Source organism: Pipistrellus hanaki, assembly GCF_964339955.1.
Source record: "Pipistrellus hanaki genome assembly, chromosome: 12".
NCBI classification, from domain to species: Eukaryota; Metazoa; Chordata; class Mammalia; order Chiroptera; family Vespertilionidae; genus Pipistrellus; species Pipistrellus hanaki.
The window spans coordinates 33794277-33804905 of NC_140514.1; the positions used below are offsets into that span (position 1 = coordinate 33794277).

General features: G+C 46.1%; 1 pseudogene across 1 annotated transcript; it reads left to right on the forward strand.

The window, feature by feature from the left end:
• The first annotated feature begins 6977 nt into the window (after positions 1-6977).
• LOC311630691 (dnaJ homolog subfamily B member 6-like) lies at positions 6978-8092 on the forward strand (annotated as a pseudogene). The gene has a single exon. The product of its transcript is annotated as a dnaJ homolog subfamily B member 6-like (transcript).
• The last annotated feature ends 2537 nt before the right edge of the window (positions 8093-10629 follow it).

The window sequence follows — 10629 nt, forward strand, 5'->3', positions numbered from 1 at the left end:
ACAGAATGTACTAAGATCACTCTATGGCAGCATTTGGAGATACACTTCATTCCTTTCACCTGGGTAGCTGCCAATTGTGGTTGAGCACCTGGTTTACTGATGTGCCTGGCACTGTGCTAAGCGGTTTACACAGATAATCCCGTTTAATCCTCCGAAAGCCCAGTGAAGGTGGCACTGTTGTAATTGCCATTTTACAAGTGAGAAACGAAGGTTAATTAATTTATCCAAGCTCACCCAGCTGAAAAGCAGTGAATACCCATTTGGGATAGAGGAAATGGATACATTTTATATCTATACTAGTGGCCTGGTGCACGAAATTCAAGCACATTAAAAGGAAATCAATTAGAAGAAATATTTTAATATTGCTATTTGCTCTTTCTCTATAATAGAAGTGTCTGGCTGGCCACACCCCCATTGGGTGACACTAAGACCCAGCCAGCCCCACCCCCAATAAGCCCCTCTGGGCAGGGGACACAGCCTCAGTCCCCCATCCCCGGCCCGGTCCATGCAATCTCGGGTCCCAGCTGATAGGTCCTTAAGGTGTCACGGCATTACAGCATCATGGTGTGACAACCATTTGCATATTAGCCTTTTACTATGGTGATTATCCATGTTATTTTTAACCTTTAGTTAGACAGAGAGCTAGAGATACCATTTATGCCAGTTTATTAGTGGACATCAGTGTCCCAGATTACTCAGAAGCTCTGTCCAGTTTGTAAAGAAGGATTCATGGAGAAGTCTCTGTGAAGCAGAGAGCTAACCAAGCAGCAGGAAATTAAAATAGACACATAAAGTAACTTGAAACCATTTTTAAAATCTATTCTAGCCTGGCTGGCGTGCCTTAGCTGGTTGAGCATTGTCTCATGCATGGAGAGGTCCATCGGTTTAATTCCGGTTTTTGGACTTGATCCTCATTAGGGGGCATTCAGGAGGCAGCTGATCGATGTTTCTCTCCCCCACCCTTTCATTGCTGTAAAATCAATAAAGACATTGGGGAGGGGGAGAAGCTATTCTATAATATCATGTGAAAAATATACTGTGTAGACGACTAACTATATAAATGATATAAAAGGTAACTTGGAATCAGTGAGAAATCGAAGTAGGTGTAACATCCCAAAATCATTTGGGGATTATGGATTCTTTGGACACAAAAGCAGAAATGTGTCTACCGAGATGCTCCATCTTTTTCTCCATTCTGTTGTTCATTGTTTGTTTGCTTTCCTCACAACAGAGTCTCTTTCTGCACCAGCGGCTGCTTGCCCCTTCCCAGGGCAGGTGGACAGGTGCTAGAGAAAGGGAATGAATGGCTGGTGGGCTGGGATGACTCCCCAGATGATATCTATCCCAAGCCTTATAATGGTTTGCCTTCTTGTATGCTTTTTATGTTACTTGTATGCTTATGTTTACCTTTTTTTTAAAAATATTGTGACTTAATTTAACCTGTACTACTTTCTTACTCCAAATATAGCCACGCTGGGTGTTAGGGCCTCAACATATGGATTTGGGGAGGGGACACACACACATTCCATTTATACTAGTATAATGCTGATAACAGTGTAATTCCCAGTAAAAAGGAATTTTGTTTTCTCTCAATAAAGGAGGTTTACTGTGCCCCAACACTCTGCAGGGAAGATATCTGTGCCTGCAGCCAGATATTCCCTTTTCAACTGTTTCAATGTCCTCATTTTCTTTTAACAGGCAGGTGGGGAAGAGATTTTACAATACATCACCAAGAAATCTTTTTTTAAATATATATTTTATTGATTTCTTTACAGAGAGGAAGGGAGAGGGATAGAGAGTTAGAAACATCAATGAGAGAGAAACATCGATAAGCTACTGGGTACATGCCCTTGACTGGAATCGAACCTGAGACCCTTCAGTCAGCAGGCTGACGTTCTATCCATTGAGCCAAACCGGCCAGGGCCCAAGAAATCTTTTGAACTCTGTGAAATGTTCCCTGTTTTCTAAGCCCACTTTCAGAAATATAAAAACACGTGTAGCTCTCAGGAAACCCAGTGTGCAGTCCGTTCACTCTGCACCTAGTCAGATGCCTCAGTGACCATCGGGAAGGAAAGCTTCCCTGACCAGGTCAAAGCCTAAAACCCTATGGTGGGAAAGAAACTGCCTGCCCTCCCCAAAGCTGCAGCCCCCACCATACAAGTCAGGGAACTCTTGGAAAGCAGAGTTGAGCACAGAAGGGATGCTCCCTGGATGTTTTGCAGAGAAATACTGCACTTCCACCGTGGCAGTCAAGTCTGTGAAGCTATGGGACAAAATGGACTCCACCTTGTGGTCATGCTTGAGAACTGCAGCACTGCCCTCTGGTTGACTCCCAAGAGCAGGATCACCATCCTGTTTCCTAGTCCTTCTCATGCCTCTAGGTCTCCTTACAAAGAGAAGTATGCAAAGATGAAGTCTACTGCATGCAATCTCTTGCAGGTATCTTAAACACAATTTATCTCAAACCACATATACTCTTTATTCCCCAAGTCTTTACATCTTATTCTATCAATAGTATCAGTTTTCTTTCATTTCTTTTTTTTCTTTTATTTTTTCTTTTTTATTTTTAATTTTTAAAGAGAGGAAGGGGGAGGGAGGGAGGGAAAGAGAGAGAGACTGATTTGTTGTTCCACTTGTTTATGCATTCATTGGTTCATTCTTACATGTGCCCTGACGGGATCGAACCCACAACGTTGGTATATTGGGACAATGCTCTAAACAAATGAGCTACCCAACTGGAGCCTCTTTAACATCTTTAAAAACACAATAGGCCAAGTGCTTTAAAAACGTTTTCACATCTAATCCTCACAGTAACCTGGGAGGCTGACAAGTTACTATGGCCGTTTCACAAATGAGTAATTCTAGGCAAATGAGCTCAGAGAGTTTCAACAACTCACACAGCGAATGAATTGGGAAGCAGAGGTTTCAACTATTATAGATCAACTAGATCCACAAAACAGGCTCATACCATCAAGCCACACTTCCTCTCGGCTGATAGGTTCTCTCTCATCTACGCTGACTTTGAAGCCAGAAATGAGCAAAGTGTTCTTGATTGCTCTCTCCTTCACCCACATGGGGAGATGGCTTACTGATAACGCTTCCTCAATGACACCAGAATCCCCGCCTTTCTTTCTCCCCACTGCCATACTCCTACTGGCCCTTCCTCACTTCTCATATGAACTACTGCAATAGCCTCCTAACAGCTTTCCAATCGGCCCCCTCAACCCACCCCACGGAAGAGAGCCCTAGTTTGTTTGTCTTTTTTATTACATATTTTTATTGATTTTAGAGAGAAAGGGAGGAGAGAGAGAGAGAGAGAGAGAGAGAGAGAGAGAGAGAGAGAGAGAGAGAGAGAGGGAGAGAGAGAGAGAGAGAGAGAAACATCAATGATGTAAGAGAATCATTGATCGGCTGCCTCCTGCACACCCCACACTGGGAATTGAGCCTGCAACCTGGGCATGTGCCCTGACCGGGAAGTGAACCGTGACCTCCTAGTTCTTAGGTTGATGCTCAACCACTGAGTCATTCCAGCCAGGCAACAGGTCCTAGTTTTGAAATACAAATCTGAAAAGGCACAACCCATCCAGAAGAGGAGATTTATGCCATGTATCAAGAGCCCTAATAATATTTATATCTTTTCAATTTGTAATTTTACTTCTGTGAATCTACCTTCCAAAACAAAACAAAAAACACCCTGTGTATAGTACAAAAAAGGCTAAATGCACAATGATGATCAGGGCAGTAATATATTCATCCCTACAACTTTTAAAAACCTCTACTATGGAATAAATTATCTAAATCAAGTTAATTTCAACACCAAACCAACAGGAAATTCTGTTTCAAGTTATCCATAACCCTGGATAGACCCTGCAGTGTGGGGTCATCTTTGGTCTCCGTTTACCTGATTCCCTCAGTTCCAGTGGCCCACAAGCTTACATGCCGCCCTGCGGGCATATGGGTGGTTGGTGAGGCTGGGAACCCCTCACTGCTGCCAGGGCTCAGGGGTTGAAGGAACCTGGACCCCTTCCCCAGCCTGAGGAGGCTCAGGTTCCCCTCAGAGCCATTCCCTTGCTCCTCTACACTGTCATCTCAGGGGGTTAAACTTTTGGAAACAAAGCCCAAAAGGGAAGTGTTTTGCAGGCAACTTCTTCTTTCAGCTTTCCACACACCTCCCCTGATGAAACTGAGCGCTGGAGGACAGGGGAGGAGGAAATACGAGGGAAAATACTACATTAGTATCACAAAATTAACCCTATGATCAGGCACTGTCAGAAAAAACAAATGTGAGACATGAAACATGTGGGCAGCACATAGATGCGGATGCAGAATGGACATCATACCATTTGCAAAACCTATCCACCTTTCTGTGCTAGATGCAGATTTCTGAAGTTCTGGTAAGATGGCTAAAAGAATAAATGTTAATGACAGCAACTTTCCCTGGCTTTTCCAGCCTTACAATCCCTTCCATGCCTATGCAATCTCTGTCCTGACTGTAGTGAAGCTGAGGATCCTTAGGACTTCACACTTAGCTTTAAATCCCAATCTTACAAATCATCTCTCTCTCTCTAATCACATGTTCAGATGAAAACTAAAACAATAATTAATAAATAATAAAACAAGAATATGCCGAAACCGGTTTGGCTCAGTGGATAGAGCGTCGGCCTGCAGACTGAAAGGTCCTGGGTTCGATTCCGGTCAAGGGCATGTACCTTGGTTGCGGGCACATCCCCAGTAGGGAGTGTGCAAAAGGCAGCTGATCCATGATTCTCTCTCATCGATGTTTCTAACTCTCTATCCCTCTCTCTTCCTCTCGGTAAAAAAATCAATAAAATATATTTAAATATATATATATTAAAAAAAAGAATAAAATCTGTTTCATACTCATAACAGTAAACTTACTTTGGCCCACCAGTGTATACATTCCCCTTAGATACCTACCCTTTCCCCCAGTTAATCAGCAACCCCCCAGGCAGAAGGAAACAGTAGCCCAGACTTGACTAATGGCCACATGGTCCAGACCTCTGGGCCTAAAGATAACATCCTGACCTAAATTATGCTTCAGTTCCTGAGCCCTAAGGTAAAATGACACCTGGGGCTGCTTTCTCACTAAATCAGACAGAGGGACCATGGAACAGGCCCTGGAGCTGTCTGTCTTCAAGGCCGAAGAAATGATTTCTTACCCTTTCCTCATCTGCAACCAATCAGCTTCCAGCATGACCCCAACCTCCTAACTCACAGTACCCGTATGACCTATCTGACCTGTAACCTCCGTGCCATCAGGGCATTCGGGCTTTTGAGCAAGTAGCTTCCTTGTTCTCCTGGATGGTGCCATTCATCAATAAAATAACCATATTTCTCCACTGCAATCCTTTGTGCTCCGTGTTTGGCTGTGCTGGCACCGGTGGAAGAACTCTTTCTGTTCCATAACAGTAGCTTTAGCTGTAGCTGGGCTGTATGGCTGACAATCTCATCTTCACCTCCAGCCCTGACTCCTCAACTTCAGCTCCGTGTCTCCAACGGACTAGAAATCAGCGCCATCGGAACACCCTGCCTTTTTTTTTTTTTTTTTTTTTTTTTTTTAATATATTTCATTGAATTTTTACAGAGAGGAAGAGAGAGGGATAGAGAGTTAGAAACATCGATGAGAGAGAAGCATTGATCAGCTGCCCCTTGCACACCCCCCACCGGGGATGTGCCTGCAACCAAGGTACATGTCCCTGACCGGAATCGAACCAGGAACCTTTCTGTCCGCAGGCCAACGCTCTATCCACTGAGCCAAACCGGTTTTGGCGGAACGCCCTGCTTTCATCTAAGTCCAAAATCAGTGTCATTGTCTTTACCCCAGGCACCTTCCTCTGCTCATGTCATGTCTGCCCCCTAGATGTGCGTGTATAGGCCAAGCAAAGTTCCTTCCTCTACACTGGCCATTTTCTTTTCTTTTCTTTAAAAAAAAAAAAAAAAATATATATATATATATATATATATATATATATATATATATATATATATATATTATGGATTTTTTTACAGAGAGGAAGGGAGAGAGATAGAGTCAGAAACATCAATGAGAAAAAAACATCATCAGCTGCCTCCTGCACACACCCCCACTGGGGATGTGCCCGCAACCAAGGTACATGCCCTTGACCGGAATCGAACCTGGGACCTTTCAATCATAGGCTGACACTCAGTCCACTGAGCCAAACCGGTTTGGGCTACACTGGCCATTTTCTACCAGTGTGCCGCGACATTTAAAACATGCAACATCTATTTAGTCAGGGGCCCTGACTTCCTTTCCCTCAGACTGTCCAATAAAAAATGACAACATCTAACACAACGATAGTCATCCAGCGTGAATGAATCAAAATCATACCTATTTTTTTTTTTTTTTTTTTTTTGTCAGATCAGCAAAAGTAGACCGAGGAGGAATACGAGCACCCCATCACTCTGTGGCAGAGATACAGGTTGGTGAAGAGGTACACCCAGGCAGGGCCCCCAAGGCCGACTCCTCAGGAGTGGACGTGTGATTAACCCACCAGGTAAAGAATCCCGGTCAGCTTGAAGGTAAGGAGGACTGGAACGGATGGCGTTGAAGGGAAATTGTAAATACCAGTACAGATTCATTACCGGCGGTAACAACGAAGGTTGTAGCCTCTACGGGCGTCTCCTTCCTCGCTGTATCCTCTATAGACTTTTTAGCGATTGTCCTTTTCTTTTGTCGCCCTCCTCTTCATTATTGCATTTAAAGTATATCAGTGAGGGTGAGCTTTAAAATGTAGCCTACACTTTATGACACTGAGATAGGATGATGATGAAACTTAGAGAGGAAAACTGCATCATCGCCTACACATCTGGACGTGGGCCAGATTCAATAACTGATGAAACTCTGAGCCGGAGTCCTCATTTGGGGAGGAAATGAGTCCATTCTCATGGTTGCTGTAAGAGCGATGGTTGCGTTATCTTGGGTGGGAGTGTTTTTATTTAAATCCGAAAGCACAGACCAGCACTCCACTCAGAAGCCGAAGAGGAGACCAGGCTGCCGCCCCACCAGCCCCCCGCCGCCGGCCCCGCGTGCTGCAGGGCTCCCTCCAACAGCCTGTGAGCCATGGTGGGTCACTATGAGGTTCTCGGCGTGTAGAGACATGCCTTGGCTGAGGACATCAAAAAGGCGTATCGGAAACTGGCATTGAAGTGGCACCCAGATAAAAATCCCGAGAATAAAGAAGAAGCGGAGAGGAAATTCAAACAAGTAGCCGAGGCGTACGAGGTGCTCTCCGATGCTAAGAAACGGGACGTCTATGACAGATGCGGCAAAGGAGGATTCAACGGTGGAGGTGGAGGTGGAAGTCACTTCCACAGACAGTCCGGGTTCGGCTTCACATTCCGGACACCGGATGACGTGTTCAGGGAATGTTTTGGTGGGAGGGACCCGTTTTCATTCTCGGAAGACCCACTTGATGACTTCTTTGGAGCTCGGCAGGGTCGTCCGAGTGGGAGCAGGAGCCGGGGAGCCACCTCGTTCTTCTCCGCCTTCACGGGGTCCTCGGCTTTCGGTGGAAAGTCTCCATCTTCTGATGCAGGATCTTCTTCCTTCAGGCCCATCGGCCCTGGGGGTCTCAATTCGTTCCCTTCCACGTCCTTTGGTGGCGGTGGCAACCTCAAGTCCGTGTCGACTTCCACCAGAATTGTTAACGGGAGAAAAACCACCACAAAGAGGACTGTCGAGAATGGCCAAGAGAGGGTAGAAGTGGAAGAAGACGGCCAGCTGAAGTCCTTGACGATAAATGGTAAGGAGCAGCTTGGATAACAAGCAATTCAACGCACACACGCATGGAACAGAGATGTTAACTGTAACTAGCACCATTTGAGGACTAACAGGAACATTTTTTTTTGTGGAAGATTTCAGATGAATTTGACTTTCAGTATAACTGTCCCTAATCTAAAGTATTTATACACAGCTCATCGGAGCCTGTTGGTCAGACTGTTCAGTTATTGTTGGGACCACAGGAAAGGACCTTTTCTTTTTGGTCTTTGCAATTGTTGTAAATCTCTGTAATGCACTTTGCTTTTTATTAAATGTGACGCCATACACTAACACCAGCACCGACCTGCTTTCCGTTGTCTTTAAGCGTGAGCCAAGCAGCAGTGGCCTGCTCTGAAGCTCACGTTGCCAGACTCGCCCCCCAGAGCAGTTTCAGTCTTTCCGTGTTGAGTAGGGAAAGGCACTAATGCATCCATGGTAATATCTCTGGTTTAGTAGAAATGGAGGATGTTTTCCAGTTGTGCATGAATGCTGGCAACTTAGTAAGTTTTGACAGTTGTTTAAATGTGTAATATTAAGCTTAGGTTTAAAAAGTAAAGCTGGTAAAATGGGTCTTTGTTATTTGCTTTTAAAAAAGAAAGAAAATAAATGCAATGTGTTTGGTGCAAAAATAAAAATAAATTAATTAATTTGAGAGCACCAGGTAAAGCATGTCTGTGGATGTTGGGCATTCCTTGGCCTAAGAGATGGACTAGAGTTCTTTTTGGCTACCCAGCATCTGAAGAGCCTTTGAAATTGGGGGGAGCCCACCCCACTCTGAATCTCGGGCCCCCCTCTCACACTAGAAGCCAATGAGTCCAGTAGAAGCTACAGCAGAAACCAGAACTCTCCTTGCCTATCAGAACACAGGCACATGACCTACACTAGGCCAAGTCAATGATCCTGACCACAAACATGAATCTTTTTTTTAATATATATATATATATATATATATATATATATATATATAATTGATTTTTTAAAGAGAGGAAGGAAGAGGGATAGTCAGAAACATCGATGAGAGAGAAACATCGATCAGCTAGCTGCCTCTTGCACACCCCCTACTGGGGATGTGCCTGCAACCAAGGTACATGCCCCTGACCGGAATCGAACCTGGGCCGACGCTCTATCCACTGAGCCAAATCCGTTTCAGCCACAAACATGAATCTTGAGAGGATAGTTAATATCACAGAAGGGTTGAAAAGCAATTCATGGCAAGATGAAAAGTGCACGCCTGCACTCCAATGATGGCTTTTGTTGATCATCGCTGCCTGGCCTTCCTGCGTTTCTCCCATTTCGGGACCTGGTTCTCCAGCTCTTTAGTGTAAGGATTATTCGCATACACAGGAAAAGAATGAGCCATTCTCTCCCAGCCTCCGCTCTGAAATCCCAGACAAGGGCTCACACCACCTCAGGTTGGGTCACCCTGATGAGGACTAGAGGAGGGGGAGAGAGTTGGCCAGGCCTGAGCATCATGCCTCTCTTTCTCCCCTCCCTTCCTGACTTGGGAGGCCCTTAAGAACCATCTGATCCACGGGATTTTAGGCCATTTCTCAAAGAAAAAAATTACTTGTCAGGCAAAAACAAAAGATGCTTACGACACAAAATCACAGAATGTCAGAACTGAAAAGACCCTCAGGAGTCACCCACCCAATCCCCTCTTACAGGTGAGGATACCATGCAGGGTGGACAATGAAACAGGCCACGGGAAAGGTACACATCGTGTGCTGCAGAGTGTACCTCCATGGAGGGAGCGTGCACATCTGATTGAGCTCAGGGTGGGCCTGATGAAGGTGGTGGGATTTGACATGGGACCAGACACACAGCCGGTCAGGGCTGTGCTGGGTCTTCTGCTAACTTCAGAATTACCTTTCTGCTCATAGTCTGCTTATGTCAAATTTTACCACTTAGAAGTCCCTTGGACTTTTTAAATCTTATCCATTCAGCCTTGATCCCTCCCCTCCCCACCATGCCCCTTTCCCCGCAAGTTCCCTTCCGTTGAATTTGGTGCCCTGGTCCTACACTGGACCTGTTCTCTTTCCAGCTGTATGTTCTGAGAAGACCAAGGGTCACAAACACAAATGCCTTCAGATGTCAATCAGGTAACAAATGTATTATAGGCTGGCTGTTACTTAACGCACTAGTGCTGCTGTCCTTTGGGCTTAAATTCTCCTAAAAACAAACAAGCAAAAACATCTGTGGGCTAGTTTCGGCTCTTGCTGTCAAAACTTTGTGACTCCTGGGCCAGACAAAAATCTCTAACCTCCCAAGGGAGCTATGGGGGGGGGGGGGGGGGGAACAAATGTAATAATCTGAGTAATAAAGATTTATTTAAAAAACAAAAAACAAAACTCTAACCTCCCCTTCCCCTGCCCCCTCTCAAGCAGTGACACAGCTCTAGCGGTTACTGCCCAGCAGAATCCCCCGTTAGCGGCGCGCCGAGCATGGAGCAGTGCGCTCTGAGCAAAATGAATGAATGAGCGAACGCGAACTAACCACGCGGCCTCCGCGCAGGAAAAGAGCGCCCGCGGCACCCTCCGCCGCGCCGCCAGACGCCGCGCCCTCGCACGACCCCACTTGGGGGCGCGGAACTAGCGAACGTGAGCCGCGCGCGCGGAAGGCGAGGGAGGGAGGGCGGACGGGCAGGAGGCCCAGAGCCCGAAGAAGATCCGGCCTCCACTGCGCCCCTACGTCGCAAGGGGTGGGCCCTTCTTGCAGGAGCGGGACGCGCATTGGCCGATTCTCCGGGCCGAGGGCTACGATTGGCCGAGCTTCGCCAGAGGCTCCCTCCGCCCGGAGGCGGGCGGGTGCGAAGGGCGTGTCCGGCGCTG